The 14,604-nt window shown below is 39.0% G+C and overlaps 1 long non-coding RNA gene across 1 annotated transcript in view; it reads right to left on the minus strand.

The window, feature by feature from the left end:
- Positions 1–11,598: 11,598 nt before the first annotated feature.
- Positions 11,599–14,604, minus strand: part of LOC116087869 — a 40,683-nt gene continuing 37,677 nt past the window's right edge. Inside the window, exon 4 of the long non-coding RNA XR_004117664.1 lies at positions 11,599–13,171. This is a non-coding gene — a long non-coding RNA (uncharacterized LOC116087869). The remainder of the gene's footprint in view (positions 13,172–14,604) is intronic.

A 14,604-nucleotide genomic window follows, 5' to 3' on the forward strand; every position in this document is an offset into this window, starting at 1 on the left:
TGCAGTCCCTTAGGAGGAACAACAATATGAACTAACTAGTACCCTCAGAGCTCCCAGGGACTAAACCATCAATCAAGGACTATACATGGTGTGACTGATGGCTCTGGCAGCATGTGTATAGTAGAAGATGGCCAAGTTGGTCATCAATGGGAGGAGAGGCCCTTGACCCTGTGAAGGTTCTGTGCCCCAGTGTAGGGGAATGCTAGGGCCAGTAAGTGGGAGAAGGTGGGGTGGTGAGCAGGGGGATGGGGGAGAGAACAGGGGTTTGTTCTTGTTGCTTTTTATTTTTGTTTGTTTGTTTGCTTGTTTGTTTTGTTTTTGAGGAGAAACTGAGAAAGGAGAAATCATATGACATGTCAATAAAGAAAATATCTAATAAAAAAAATGAAACTGTGCCAAAAAAAAAAAAAATGATGGAGCTGGAACTGTAAGTAAACTCTCTCCAGAGTTGCTTTTGGTCAGGTTACAGAATCCTGTCTGGATGTGACTGCTATCATTTAAATCACTTCTTCTGAGCCTGATGATTAAGAATGCTACTGGTCTGGACTGAAAGGGTCTGTGCTACTTATGATGACCTTACATATGCTTTAAAGCCTTTAACTGGCCTGATAACTCCTCTCTAAAAATTGGTTATCTAGACTACCAATAAGAACAAGGTGTCACTGTTGTTGAAAGAAGTGTTGAAGGTTACCATAAGCTCAATTTTACTGAATAAACTAATGAGGACCTAAGAGTGCCCTATATACCTAATGGTGCATAGCAAAGCTGAAATAGAAACCCAGACTTTTCTTCTAGTTGAGTTCCCTCTCTCTTTACCACACAGTATGTGGCATGCCATCTTCCCTCGCTATTATAAGAATATACTTAGACTCAAGAGATTTTTAAATCTCTTGTAACTGATAGGATCTGTAGTATATGAAGTTTTGTAATTCAGTCATTATTCATTTCAAGAAACACACAATGAAAATGTGCTGTGTCATAGAGCCTAGACTAGATGCAGAACTATTTTATGTTTTCAAATGAACTCACCAACAAATAATTCTTTCCTTTTCTATTTTCCCCTTTCTTCTGCGTGCGTGCATGTGGATGAATGAGTGGTGTGTGTGTGTGTGTGTGTGTGTGTGTGTGTGTGTGTGTGTGTGTTGGGGGGAGGGGTTGCTGAGGGCTTTGGCCTTTGAATACCAGGCAAGTGTTGTAGTACAGTTATATATACTCACCCTTGAATAATTCTTTTAAATAAATATCTAGAAGCAATATTTGAATTTTTTTAATTTAAAAAGTCTTTACATTTTACTTATTTATTTGCGGGAGGAGACACTTGTGTGGAGATCAAAGGACATCATGTAGCAGTTGGTTCTTTCCTTCTACCTTATGGGTCCTAAGGATTGAACTCAAGTCATGGGGCTTAGTATCAAGCACTGTTACCCAACTGAACCATCTTGTCAGTCCCAATCTGGATTTAAAAAAAATAAAGACCCAGGATTGTTTATTGGAAAGGGGCTGCAAGAAACCACATTTATCAATTTCCTCTCCCCTAATAAGAACAGAACATTCAAGCATTGATTTTATTTAGATGTCTATCTATTAAGGAACAAGACATATTTTTAATCAACCCAATAACTCCAAAAGATAGGTCTTATCTCTACAATCAAAGAGATTTAGCTATAAGAAAATTAAATAGGTTATCCATGATCACAGATATTATAAGCATTGTAAGAGCTAACAGTTGAGCTCCCAGTCAATTGTCAGTATATTTACATTCTTTCTTAATTAAATTTTTTGTTTTGTTTTCAGCTTCAGGAATTGTTTTATGTATTGGAAATATTCTTTTTATTTTCTTTTAATTTTATTTATTTTGTATCCTGACCACAGTTTCCCCTCCCTCTTCTCCTCCAAGTCCTTCCCTCCCACCGCACTTCCCCAATTTCTAGACCTACTCAATTTCTCTTGAGAAAAGGACTAGCCTCAGTGGATATCAACTAGCCATAGCATATCAAGTTGCAGTAAGATTAGGCACCTTCTCTTCTATTAAGGCTAGAAAGGCAATCCAGTAGGGGGAAGGGTCCCAAAGGCAAGGAACAGAGTCAGAGACAACCCCTGTTCCCATTGTGAGGAGTCCCACAAGAAAAAGTACGCAACTGTAACATATGTGCAGAGGTCTTAGGTCTTGAGAGGCTCTGACAGTGCCCAACTAATACAGAAGTAGAGGCTCCCAGCCATCCATTAGACTGAGCACAGGGTCCTCAATGAAGGAGCTAGAGAAAGGACCCAAGGAGCTGAAGGGTTTGCAGTCGCTTAGGATGAACAACAATATGAACTAACAGCACCCTCAGAGCTCTCAGGGACTAAGCCACCAACCAAAGAGAATACATGCTGGGACTCATGGCTCCAGCAGCATATGTATAGTAGAGGATGGCCTAGTCGGTCATCCATGGGAGGAGAGGCCCTTGGTCCTGTGAAGGTTCTATGCCCCAGTGTAGGGGAATGCCAGGGCCAGGAAGCAGGAGAGGGTGGGTTGGTGAGCAGGGGGAGGGGGGAGAGAACAGATTTTTTTTCTGTAGGGGTAACCAGGAGAGGAGATATCATTTGAAATGTAAATAAAGAAAATATCTACTAAAAAAGAGGAAGAAAAGAAAGTGGGACACTATTTCCCTTTAAGTTCAGAAAACTCATCATATTGTATGAAGCAGGGAAAGCCTGAGTTTTCACAAGGAAGAGATTAAACTTGGAGTCTTATTAGATTCTTTCCCAAGGTCATAGTACTGAAAATGTTCTGGGGGGAGCTTTTTGAGGTAGTTTTAATTTTTTTTTTGTCTCTTTAATTCCATCTCCATTAGACAGAAAATGGAAAAACTGTAGGGCTTTATGTTCCAAAACTGTTACTCATTCTAGCTCCACCCCCACTCCCACTGCCACCCCCATAATAGCACAGTCCAAGAAATAATGCAATGTACCTTTTGGGAAAAGTGACTTTATAGTTGTTTTGGATCTTAAGAACATACACTCTCCTCGCCTGATGATTTCTCACCTTAACTTCCAAGCAAAGTGTTTCCTAATGCAGACTTCTGCTAGGGACAGCTGCTTCCCAGTCCTGCCCAGTCTCCAGTGGGTATTAATACTGGAAACGTTAGCAATTCTGCCAGCAAATAGGACAGAGGCGGCCTACCTGACCCGTGGCTTCTGTGATAAGTCTTCTGAGAAGGATGTTATTCTGCAACAACAAATCTTTCAGACCTGCCTTCTGTCAGGGGGATAGGGTAAATGTTGGAAAATAGAAGAGGGTGGACAACATGAACACAGGCTATATGGCTGTTCCAAGAAGAAAGAGATACATGAAGAACAGACTCCAACTTTTGTCTTGTCCCCAAGTAATATCTTGAAATAATTTCGGAGAGAATCTGATTCATTGGCTATATTTTATGAGAAACATAACAACAGATCTTAGTCATGTATCTCATAAGCTTCAGGTGTTGATCTTGCTTTTGTCATACCTACCATTCAGAGAGCACTAGAAGACGACAGGCCTGCCATACGTGCACTTCTAGCCCATTGGTAAAACTTTGTATAACATTTTGTTAACCCTGATTCATTCTACCATAGCCAAGAAGTTCTTCACCCTGCCAAATCCATGCCTTTCTTGGGTGACCATGGGCCAGTTCTCTTCAGTTGGTCTTCCCAGCTGGATTTTGATTAAGAGTTCAGTAATACTCAATCATGCTACAGTAATTCCTCCTGACTCATCCTCCTGAGGACCCATCAGAAGGAATGAGCCTCTGGTAAAAAGCCTGGGAGTGCTAACTATAACATGCTTATCCTTACTGACCCTGCAATTAATCTAGCCATATCCTGGAGTTAACATTCCCATCTTTTTGGCATCATCTGGAAGAACTACCTTTTCATTTTCAGGGAGAAAAAGAACAACAGTATATTGTTCCACGGTTTAGAACAGGCTCAGAAGGGAAGAAATCTAAAGCTCCTGGCAGAGAGATATAGGAAAACTGAAGGCAGAAGATTTCACTCCTGTCATTATGGCAAAAACAAGGTATATTTGAAGGTTCAAATTAAGGGTGGAGGTGTGACAAGTAGGAAAAAAGTGCCTAAAGACTTAAAAGAACGTTCCATCACTTGTTTGCATGTCAGACAGCCCAAGAAACAGCTTTGTATTTGGGAGCTAAATTTTTGCCTCAAATATTTCTACATAATTCCAAAATGCTTGTTCTACATATCAGCACTCCTGTGTAGTTCAAAGAGCGCAGCAGCATGACTGGAGAGATTCACTTTGCAACACCAAGGACTGTGAAGACTAAAGCCCAGGCCTTTCATTCTATTTTCAAGATGAACCACAAACCTTCAAAACGCAAATGTAAAGTTAGGTTGCCTGAACAATAGCATAATGTTCATTAGTGAGCCAGTGTTTATATTCTACTTTAAGCTGTTAAGCCTACACTTGTGCTGGGGGGTGGAGGGAGCAGCTCCTGTAATCCCAGCATTGGCAGAATCTGAGGAGTAAAGGCAAAAAGGTCAACAGTACACAGCCAGCCTTGGTTACACAGAGATATCAAAAAATCTGTCTAATCTTACCTTTAAGAAATTCAGCAAAGAACTTCTGTATTTGTCTTGCTGACAAGGCCTCCTCTCTTTAGACTTCCCTTACCTGCTGCATTGTATAATATAATCCTTACACAATGCCTCCCACTACTGGTATTTTTGCTGTCCCTCTTATTTTCTTGTATTATTTTTGTTTTCAAGACCAATGTGTCACTCTTAAGGCACAGTAACAAAGCACTTAAGCTATGCCTGCCAACACGAGACACTCCAAAAACATCTATTCCCTTTACTTGCTACTTAGAAAATGTTACCTTCTGTCTTTATCTTCCTATTGTCATACTCAGTGTTGACTGTTCGATGGGTAAGAGACACTGAAGTGAATAAGCACATCTTTTCCCAAAGACTGCTAATTTCAAATAGCTTACCTAAATTTTCAGAAGATATGTTCTAATTTTTGATTAGAAAATATGGTCACCATAAATGTAAGGCATCCTTGAAAATTACAGAGTACATAGATCATTGCAACTCAGTTTGAGAGACAAAATGGCCTTAAATGACTAGAGGCATTAAAAGAAAATACACCAGAGAGAACCAAAACAACTAGATGGACTTTAACAGACAGAATTGAGTTGGGCCTTGGGAGGTGGGTCATATCTGAATACAGTAGGGATGAGATTGGGGCTGAGTGTCATCATCTAACTGAATTGAAGGACCATTTATATGACTATAAAATATTGCTCAGCTGTATCTTACTACATCAGCCAATGTATACCAGTACAGATGCTGAAATCAGTTGTCAAAAGACTTTGTCCATCCTTTTGATATCTCTTGATCCCAAGACCACATAGCCAGGTTACTTCCTGGCTTCATCTGAGTGGGCTCCATGGATGGTTCATTTCCACTAGTCAAATAGAAGTTAAGCAAATCCACTTAACTATCTACATGCAAAGAAACCCAACCAGTAGCTTGATATGATCGTAACACTCAAGGCCAAAACTCATTCAAAACTCAACATTTTGTTTTCATTTCTAAATTGATTTAAGAATAGATATAACCCACAACAATGCTGATATAAACCAGTAGGCAGATCATTTCAAAATAGTAAGTGAAAATAGATAACTACAAGTAGGAATCAAGTACATATATTAAATAATGACATTATGTGAATATCAAGTCCCAATAGTATATGAGCGAACAGGAAAGGTAAAATAAAAATCATGACAGGATTAGGTTGATAGAAATTATTGTTTCTTTGGCATGACTTAAGGAATTAGAATATCAAAATTTGTTTGGAAGTGAGCTGGAAGAAAGGCAATGAAACTTTGGCTAAAGCTTTTATAAAGGAGTAAAAAACTTTAGACAGGGCTTTGGCTCACCTGAGAAGTACAATTGCCTTTGCTCCTAATTATTGATATTTTTATTTCTAATGCCTCTTAAAATAAGCATGTCTAAATCCTTGTATCACCAAAGTACTAGCAAATACTGCAGAAACCCTTGAGAACTATGAAAATCAAGTAGTACTACTATTATCAGAATTATGAACACCTAGACACATTAACAGATAGATAAGTAGAATTGATGACAAAAAAAGTCATGATCCAGAGATGTTCTAGGAATGCACAGTTAGCTTCTTGAAGGCTTCCTATGTATTTCAGGAATCTTGCTAGCTGAATATATGTTACAGGCATTGTGAACAATTTCTAGGAATGACTTACCAACATTATACACATTGCCTAGGAATTGTTTACAATTCCTGATTTAACATTCCGCTGCAACAGAAAAAAACACCAGTTAACTTGAATTTGATCATACACTGGCTTCAAAGCAGAAGGCAGCATTTCTGCAGGCCTGCCATGTAATGGGAAGATTGACTTTTATATAAAAACATAGACAATGGCTAAGTAGCTGGGCTGTTCACTTTGAAGACTCACGTGCAGAAGACTATGTATGAACTGACTGACAAAAAACTGCCAAGAAAAATTCCTTTCGTTATTTTTAAAGTAAATTAATTTTACAGCAACACAAATCCAAACACATAATACATAAGTATTTCAAAAATGAATTAAAATATGTAAGTCTACATTACTTTCTTTGCACTGTTTTTGAACAAATTACCTACTAGCAATATTAATTTTTAAATAGAATAGGATTTGTACACTCAAGATATGTACTGAACTGTCTGAAGCGGTCCCCCTGAAAACATGTTCTGATGTTGCCAATGTTCAGAATAGCTTTGAAATGCTGCTTTGAGAACTGCCTTCTGAGCCAGTTTATGAGTGAGACAGTAACAAAATCACATTGTTTTCTTATCACATTTTAAAACTTAGCTATACAGCATAGTAACTACACAATTACATTCAACCAGATTCATCATAGAAATCAAAAATGCAGCCACATTGTTAGTAAAGCCCTGTCCCAGGCCACCCCAGTATCTTTACTCAGGCTGGATGTAAGACAGTCTTTCGTTCTCTATCTAACGACCCTAAAGGCATGTCCAGTTTTTGAAAAATACTGGATAACATTTGTTTCAAAAATCTAGACTAAACTTTTCCAGTAAACTTTCATGGTACACTGTGTTTGGCCAGACCAGGCATCTAGACTGTAAGCTTCATGACAGTAGTTCACTGCCTTATTCCTAGCACCTATAGCCATGTTTTGGATGTCATTGCTCAACAAATATCTGTTGAGTGGTAAATGGATGGTTGTAGGGAAGGTGATGATGGATGTATGGATAAATGGTTAAGTTCATTAAAGAGTTATTACAGATCTATCTTGGGATGTTGCTCAGTAATAGAGTACTTGATAGCATATACAAGTTCCTGGGGTCATATTCCCCACATAATAAAATAGATACCATGACAAAGTAAGTGTTAGTGGAACAGTGAAATACAAAGGTGATGGTTATAGAGGAAGTTTCCCTTCTAACAATGAGCCCAGGATATCACTGTTTGCCAGTAGTTAAAAAAGATTCTGGTGGTGGTTATAGCATACACCTAGATTCTGAGCTGGTTAGCTGATAAACATTAGAAGTTACTACCTTGGCTGTTTTGGACCAGTTGCTTATATACATTTCAGTCACAGACTACCCTCTTATATAGGCAACTTGCCTGCAAAGAAGTGACACAGGGTTTTACTTTCAAGAGGAACCAGTGAAACACCACTATCTAAAGTGGCTTGAGCTAGGTTATACAGCAAACAAAGGATGGTAAAGCTTTGGTCTGAGATGAGGAAAATAAACTTCAAGAACTCTGCACTGTTCTCATTCTTTTCTTTTCAATCCAGAATTATAACCCTGCGACCTTCTTTCTGGGCATGCTTACCTTCTCCGTAAGCTAGAAAAACAAAGCTGAGGCCCTCTCCAGCTCCCCATCTAACTTGGCAATAGATCCTGTTTCCTGTCCTAGTAACAGCAGTGGCAGCAGTGCTAATAGTATAAAAGTAGTAGTAATAATAAACATTAAAGCTCTGCTGGTGATAGTGTTGATAACCATACAATACTTACTGAGTGCTTAATACATGGTATACACTCTCTTTAAATGCAATTTTTAGTTCTCTTGACAAAAGTATAGAGTTAGCACTGTTGCCATTAGTTTTGCAGTTTAACAGAGTGATACTATGATAGGTTAACACACCAAGCCAGTCAGGGGTCAAAGCCTTTGCCTGCCTTTGCCAGAGAGTGAATCACAATAGCGTGTTGCCTCTCAGTATTATGTTCTGCCCTCTGACACATCCTCCCATGGCCAACAATAAAGATGTAAAAGAAAGCTAAACATGTACCCTCATTCAAACCTTAAAGTGATTTGGTCCTGCCTTATTGTATTTGATAATAGTAGCTGCAAAGCAACCCAATCCTAGAGCCTGAACATCTGTTTTAAGACCTTGAGTGGGTATGTTTTTCTGGAATATCCCTTCAGAAATGTTTTTTGAACATTTGTTCAAACAAGCTGAGGTCTGGACACCCTCTGATGCCTTTCTCGATTGGTTATGCGCCAAGTATGACATGATCTTTTGCATGTGGTTTGAGTTAGGTGGAAGTGTTGCACATGCCTGGGATACTGGGCAAGCCCCTAGAGCTGCCCCTGGACACAGACAGGCCTGACTCCAGCAGGCCCACTGAGAAGATGGCAGAGCTGTGTTGACTGGGATGGGAATACCAGTTCGATAGGTCACCCCATAACCCCCATTAAGCAAGATCATTTGTATTCTAAGGATTCTTTTCCCTTTGTCTGAATATTTAATTGTGTTTGGGATGGGTTCCAAAATACTCAGTGGACTTCCCAACCCCTGTGACTCCAGAGTTTCAGGAGCTCTGAGCCTGAAGCACTAGGCTAGTTGCTACGATCTGGCTTTCCTTCTGCAAACCACATGAGTTCTACCTGCTGTGCCATGAGATCATGAGGGAATTGATCAATGCCTTTGGAAAGTGCCTCCTCGTGCACATAACTGGAAGGGACTATAATCCCAGACAGTTTTACAGCTTTGGCAGGATGGAGGTACACACTGAGGATAGATTGAATGTCACCTCTTGGCCTGGGTTTGTGGAAGATGGCTGAAGAGCCCATCCGCAAAGCTGCCACGTGGCCAAGTCCATGTGAGTGATGGAAACACAGCTATGGGAAGAGTCCAAGGCCGGTAATGAGGCAGGAGACACTCAAACCTATGGGGAATCCCTGAATCCCCAACATCTGTGAGAAAGATCAGATGAGGCTCAGGGGTAAAAAGCAACAAGAATGCACTTAGCAGTTCTAAGTGTTCACAGAAAGAAATAAAGAATACGAGTCTGCCATGGGCATGGGAGAACTCAGGTGTCAGATCTGCTTGAACATTCAAGTTCAGAGGTACAGTATTTTTTTTTAAGCCAGTATGGACTCCTGTAATTGCCTCCAAGTATTCTTGAGAAACAACCCCTTCATCCCTTCCTTCAAAGTAAGATGCATATATACTGCTGAAAACTAACATCATCTCTCTATACACTTAGCCTAGCAACTGGGAGAAAAGAATGCTAGCAGTTACATGTGATTCTAAGGTTTGATTGACTAGGGTAGATAAAGTTTGGAGAAAATGAACCAGGTAAGGGTTAATCACAGCATTTGTAAGGAGAAGTCATGAAGGCCTAATAAAAGGCAAAGTAGTGCAATATGGGTAAAGGACTGGTATCACAAGTTAGCAACCCACTAGATAGATTTACCAAGTCAATGGAGAAAAAAATGTAAATGCCATTTTTAACATTTGTAGTGATTGATAAGAGGAAAATAGTAATGCCAGTAACATTAACAGTGAATTCAGGAAAAGAACAGGTCTTGGGGGAAGAGAAATATGTTTCGGGTGCCAGACTAAGCATTAGAATACATATTTTAAAATTGTTCTCTAACCTGGGAGAGAGGTCAAGGCTAGAGACAGATGTTCAGGCAAACACAGCTTGCATGCTCCTTTACTTAAGTCCAAACCTGCTGGTCTCCACTCACTATCAGCAGAGGCTATGGCAAACAATGGATACTTGAAATTCCTGCCTTCCTGCGTCCACTGCTAATTTCCCCTGCTGTCCAGTTACTTCTGCCCTCTATCTCCAGAATGTTACAGCAGAAGAACCTAACTGGGCTCTTCATCCTTTGCGATCACAAGACATTTAATTCCTGTCTTGGAGAATAACTCTTTTATGTTCCCAAACACATATCAAATGGGAATAATAAATGATCCCAACAGATTATATTAATTAGTTTCCATTTCCTTGGACATTTATTGCACAGACAGAAAACTTGCCACATATGAGAACAACCTAGAAAGGAAGATAAGGTGAGTGCTACAAAGTTATGGTGACCATATTTCCTAAAACAAAAATTTGACATTGGTTCCTGTTGAAAAACTTAGTGAAGCCCTCTCTGGTTGAATGAGCAATTTAGGAGATATAACTAAAACAATGAAAATTGTGTTTCCCAAGACACTTCAATTGTTCCCCAGGAACAATAGGACAAAATGCTTATAGTAGGAATTACACAAAGTAGAATGCCAATAACATTATATACTTTGTGGTTTTGTACTTTAAATGTTTTTTCTTCTTTTATTCTTTTCATGCTCTATAATGTCCAGTCTAAATTTAATAGTCTTGCCATTTGCTCCTTCCCTAGACAACTTTGAGGGTTCAAAAATACTGAAGGTCAGTGTGAGAAGGTACCTCAAATATAAAATTAACTTTTTCTTTATTTTTTAAGACAGTGTCTCATATATCCCAAGATGTCCCAGACTTAAAATATAGCTGATGATGACCTTGAACCTCTGATTATTTTGCCATTACCACCTAAGATCTGGGATTACAGGCAAGCATGTACCACCATGCCTTGTTTATATAGCATTATGGTTTGGACCTAAAACTTTGTGCATGTTAGGTAAGCACTCTACCAACTGGGTTACATTCCTAGCTTCAAACCATTGATTTTTTTTTTTTTTTTTTGAGACAAGGTCTCACTATGTATTTCGGACTGGCCTGAAATTCACTATATAAATTAGCCTCAACTAACACCTGCCTCTGCCAACTGAGTGTTGCAATTAAGGGTGTGAACCACCACATCTGGTCTCCAACCCATTTTTTAAAAAAGATATAAAAAACTGAGATTCAAAACCTAGAAATGGCTTACCCAAGGTCATACATGAAGTCAAGGGCATATCTAGGACTAGAATCTGGGGATCTTATCTTGACCTTACGAACATCCTATCTCCAAACAACAAGCCTCCATTTGGGAAGCAGCCTTTCTTCCCCTTCATCACTTATCCCTATCCTTTGCTTTGGAGACCCCTGGAGGCCCAAGCCTAGCTATCAATAGGGCACAGTACTAAAGAGTCAAAGTCAAACTAGCCATGATCTTACATCCTCTTGATATGCAGCAGCCCTTGGGCCACATTCTTCAACACCTTTCTCTTGTTTCAGCCAGGATATCTACATCTCTGTTACAGCAAGGCCTTCCTTAGGACATCAAGGAAAATAGGTAGAACTTGAACACCTATTATTCCCAGATGATAAAAAATGAGACCTTTGAATATGTGTACGCTGGACTGTCAGCACTTTCCATAGCTTTCTGGACTTTTTTTTTTTTAATGAAAACCATCTTGCTCAGGAACAAACATTCACTGCTGAGAGAAAATTCGGTGCTGCTTATATCTCAATCCTTGAGTTTGCTAAACTCTTCCCTATGGTGAAGTAGAAAAGTCATATTATATCTGTGTTTGCTCCAAAAAGGTAATTGCATAAACCTAACACAAGAGAGCCAGAACACAGGTCTTAATACTGTACATGGCAGAAGACTGCTCCCTGGTCCTTATTCCTTCTATGAGGCTGCCATAAATGGAATTCCTCATGTGGGACTTTTCTATGAGAAACAAGCTTCTATAGTGCCATTAGCCACATGAGACATTTTAGAAGGTTCTCCTGTGAGCCCAAGCGCTCCAGCATGTGTGGAAGAAGGGCCTGTAGATAGTTGTCTTTATAGCCCCAAGGCCTACTGTGTGGTCAACAACTTACACTGCAAAGAAACAAATTTGGAAGTCAACTGAAGTACACAGCATAACAGAAGATTCGAGTGGAGAGGGAGGGCAGCACCGTAATGGGAAGGGCTTCACATGAAGCTTGTGGAATTTACACTTTTGACATAGGCTATAAATATGTATCTTTGTGTCTGTCGCAGAACAAAACACTTTCAACATCAGGGTAGATCTTCATGGCAAGTGAAAACTCTGTACTCTGTGCCTATACAAGAAGTTCTGAATCTTTTTTTTTTTTAATAGTTAAGGAACTCATAGTTCCCAGACACTCACTTCAATGTGTCGCAAGCAATTTCATTGACGTATTGCATATACCTTGGGCCTGAGACCAAGTGTAAGAAATATCATCCCATCAGAAAAATCATTGAGGCAGCTTAAGGTAATGGAAACTGGTGCTTTGGATTAAACCTGTCTCTTTCCATCTCTGTTTTTGGTGCCTAGATAATGGCTGTGAAGGGGGGAAAACACTAGAAAGCATATAGCTTGCATACTTTGGAATTAATGAGGGAAGAAAGATCAAATGGAGAGAATGAGGAGATATGATCTAGTCTGTAACTCAGTTCCAAACTGACATCTAAAGAGTATCACAAATAAAGCCTTCAAACAATGATGCTTCACAGGTCAGAGTGCTCCATTGCCACCACCCAAACTTAGAATACACTCTTTGGATGGAAATCTGGGACTGTCTCTATCACTCTGTAGTGTATTATCAAGGCAGTGTTTGTCAGACCTTAACCATATGGTTGGAAATCAAATACTGAAAGCTAAAGAGAAATGAGTGCCAGTATCATTGTTTTAAATGGCTCAACAAAGGAAAGGGAGAATGGAAATAGCAAACGCAAATAACTTTACCATTTTCGAAGATCATTTGCTTCTAAGTAATGGTCCCAATAGTAAGTAATAGATTAGTCTCCTTGGTCTACCACAAGATATCATAGACTGTGTGCTGTAAAGAAGACATTCATTGTCTCACAGTTGTAGGGGCTGAAAACCCAAACTCAGGGTATCAGGATTGGTTTCGGGTGAGGCTTCTTTTCCTGGCTTGTGGATAACCATCTTCTTCTCACTCTGTCCTCAAATGGCCTTTCCTCTGTATTCATGCAGAGAGATGAGGGGAGGAGAAAGAGGGAGAGAAGGGAAAGGGGAAGGGATAGAGGGAAAGGGAAAGAGGGAGAGAGAGAGATCTGATGTCTCTTCTCTTCTTATAAAGACAGCAGTTCTACTAAATTAGGGTCCCACTAATATGATCTCATTTAACCTTTAGTTACCTTCCTAAAACCTCTATTTCCAAATACAGTCACATCAAGGCTAGGGCATCAAATTATGAATTTGGAGGAGGGTACAATCCAATCCACAGCAGTTTTGTCAAATGTACATAGTTTTTTGGAGACAAGGTAACATTTAGCCCATTGGCCTTGAAATTCTGACCCTCCTTCCTCCACCTTCTGAGTATTTGGATCACAGGTGTGTGCCTCCATGTCTAGTTTATTATGTGAACTTTACCAATAAGGACTGAAGCTGAAAGAGGTTTAGTGATTTGCATATAGCCATAAGTAGCTGAGGTCATGACCAGAACTCAGCACTGTTAAGTAATGGTCCTGGTATGCCTAACATTGTCTTATGGAAAGAATTAGGACACATCTTTCTGATTTTGTTTTCTTTCTTAGGTGGGCTGTACAGAACTGGTATAGGTTCTTCTATGAAGAATTTTAGTAAAATTCACTCTTAAGTTCACCTTGGTTTAATACTTTTTGGGAGATAATTGTCAAATTAATTTTTTTAGTAGATAGAAGCCTATAAAAATAATAAATTCCCTTTGAGTTTTGAAAGATTGTCTTTTTCAATTAAAATTTTAGTTAGGCTAGATATTAATTGGTTTGGTAGATTGTCTTTTGGGGAATGGTCCATTTCATTGAGGTTATTATATTTGTGGTTATAGTATCTTCTTACTACCATGAAACCCATAGCTTGATCCCCCCCCCTTTTTAATTTCAGATTTCAGTCATTTGTGGCTTTTCTTTCATATTTTTATGTGAACTTTCTATTAGTATACATTAATTGCACAAAGTAATATTCATTATAACATCTTCATACATGTCAATAACATAATTGAATCCTTCCTATTCATCTCCTGCTGTCCTCTGATTTCCAACCATCCCCCATCTCCTGCCAGTCTTCTTCCTCTTCTCAAATAGTTCCCTTTCTACTTTGTCTTTGTTTTAAAATCTACACTTTGTATCCCAGAGAAAATATGATATTTGTCTTTATAAACTTGGATTATTATACTTAATATGATGATTGCCAGTTCTATCCATTTTCCTGAAAATGATACATTATTCTTTGTTGTGGTGATTACATTATTATTTGTTACTGGATAATATTCCATTGTATAGATGTACCATTTTTCGTTGTTATCTCACCTGGCTGGGTGATTATCAATTTTATTACTCTTTTCCAAGAAATACCATTCAATTTCATTTATTTTTCTACATTTATTCCTAATTTTTATTTCATCATTTCATA

Source organism: Mastomys coucha, chromosome X, assembly GCF_008632895.1.
Source record: "Mastomys coucha isolate ucsf_1 chromosome X, UCSF_Mcou_1, whole genome shotgun sequence".
NCBI classification, from domain to species: Eukaryota; Metazoa; Chordata; class Mammalia; order Rodentia; family Muridae; genus Mastomys; species Mastomys coucha.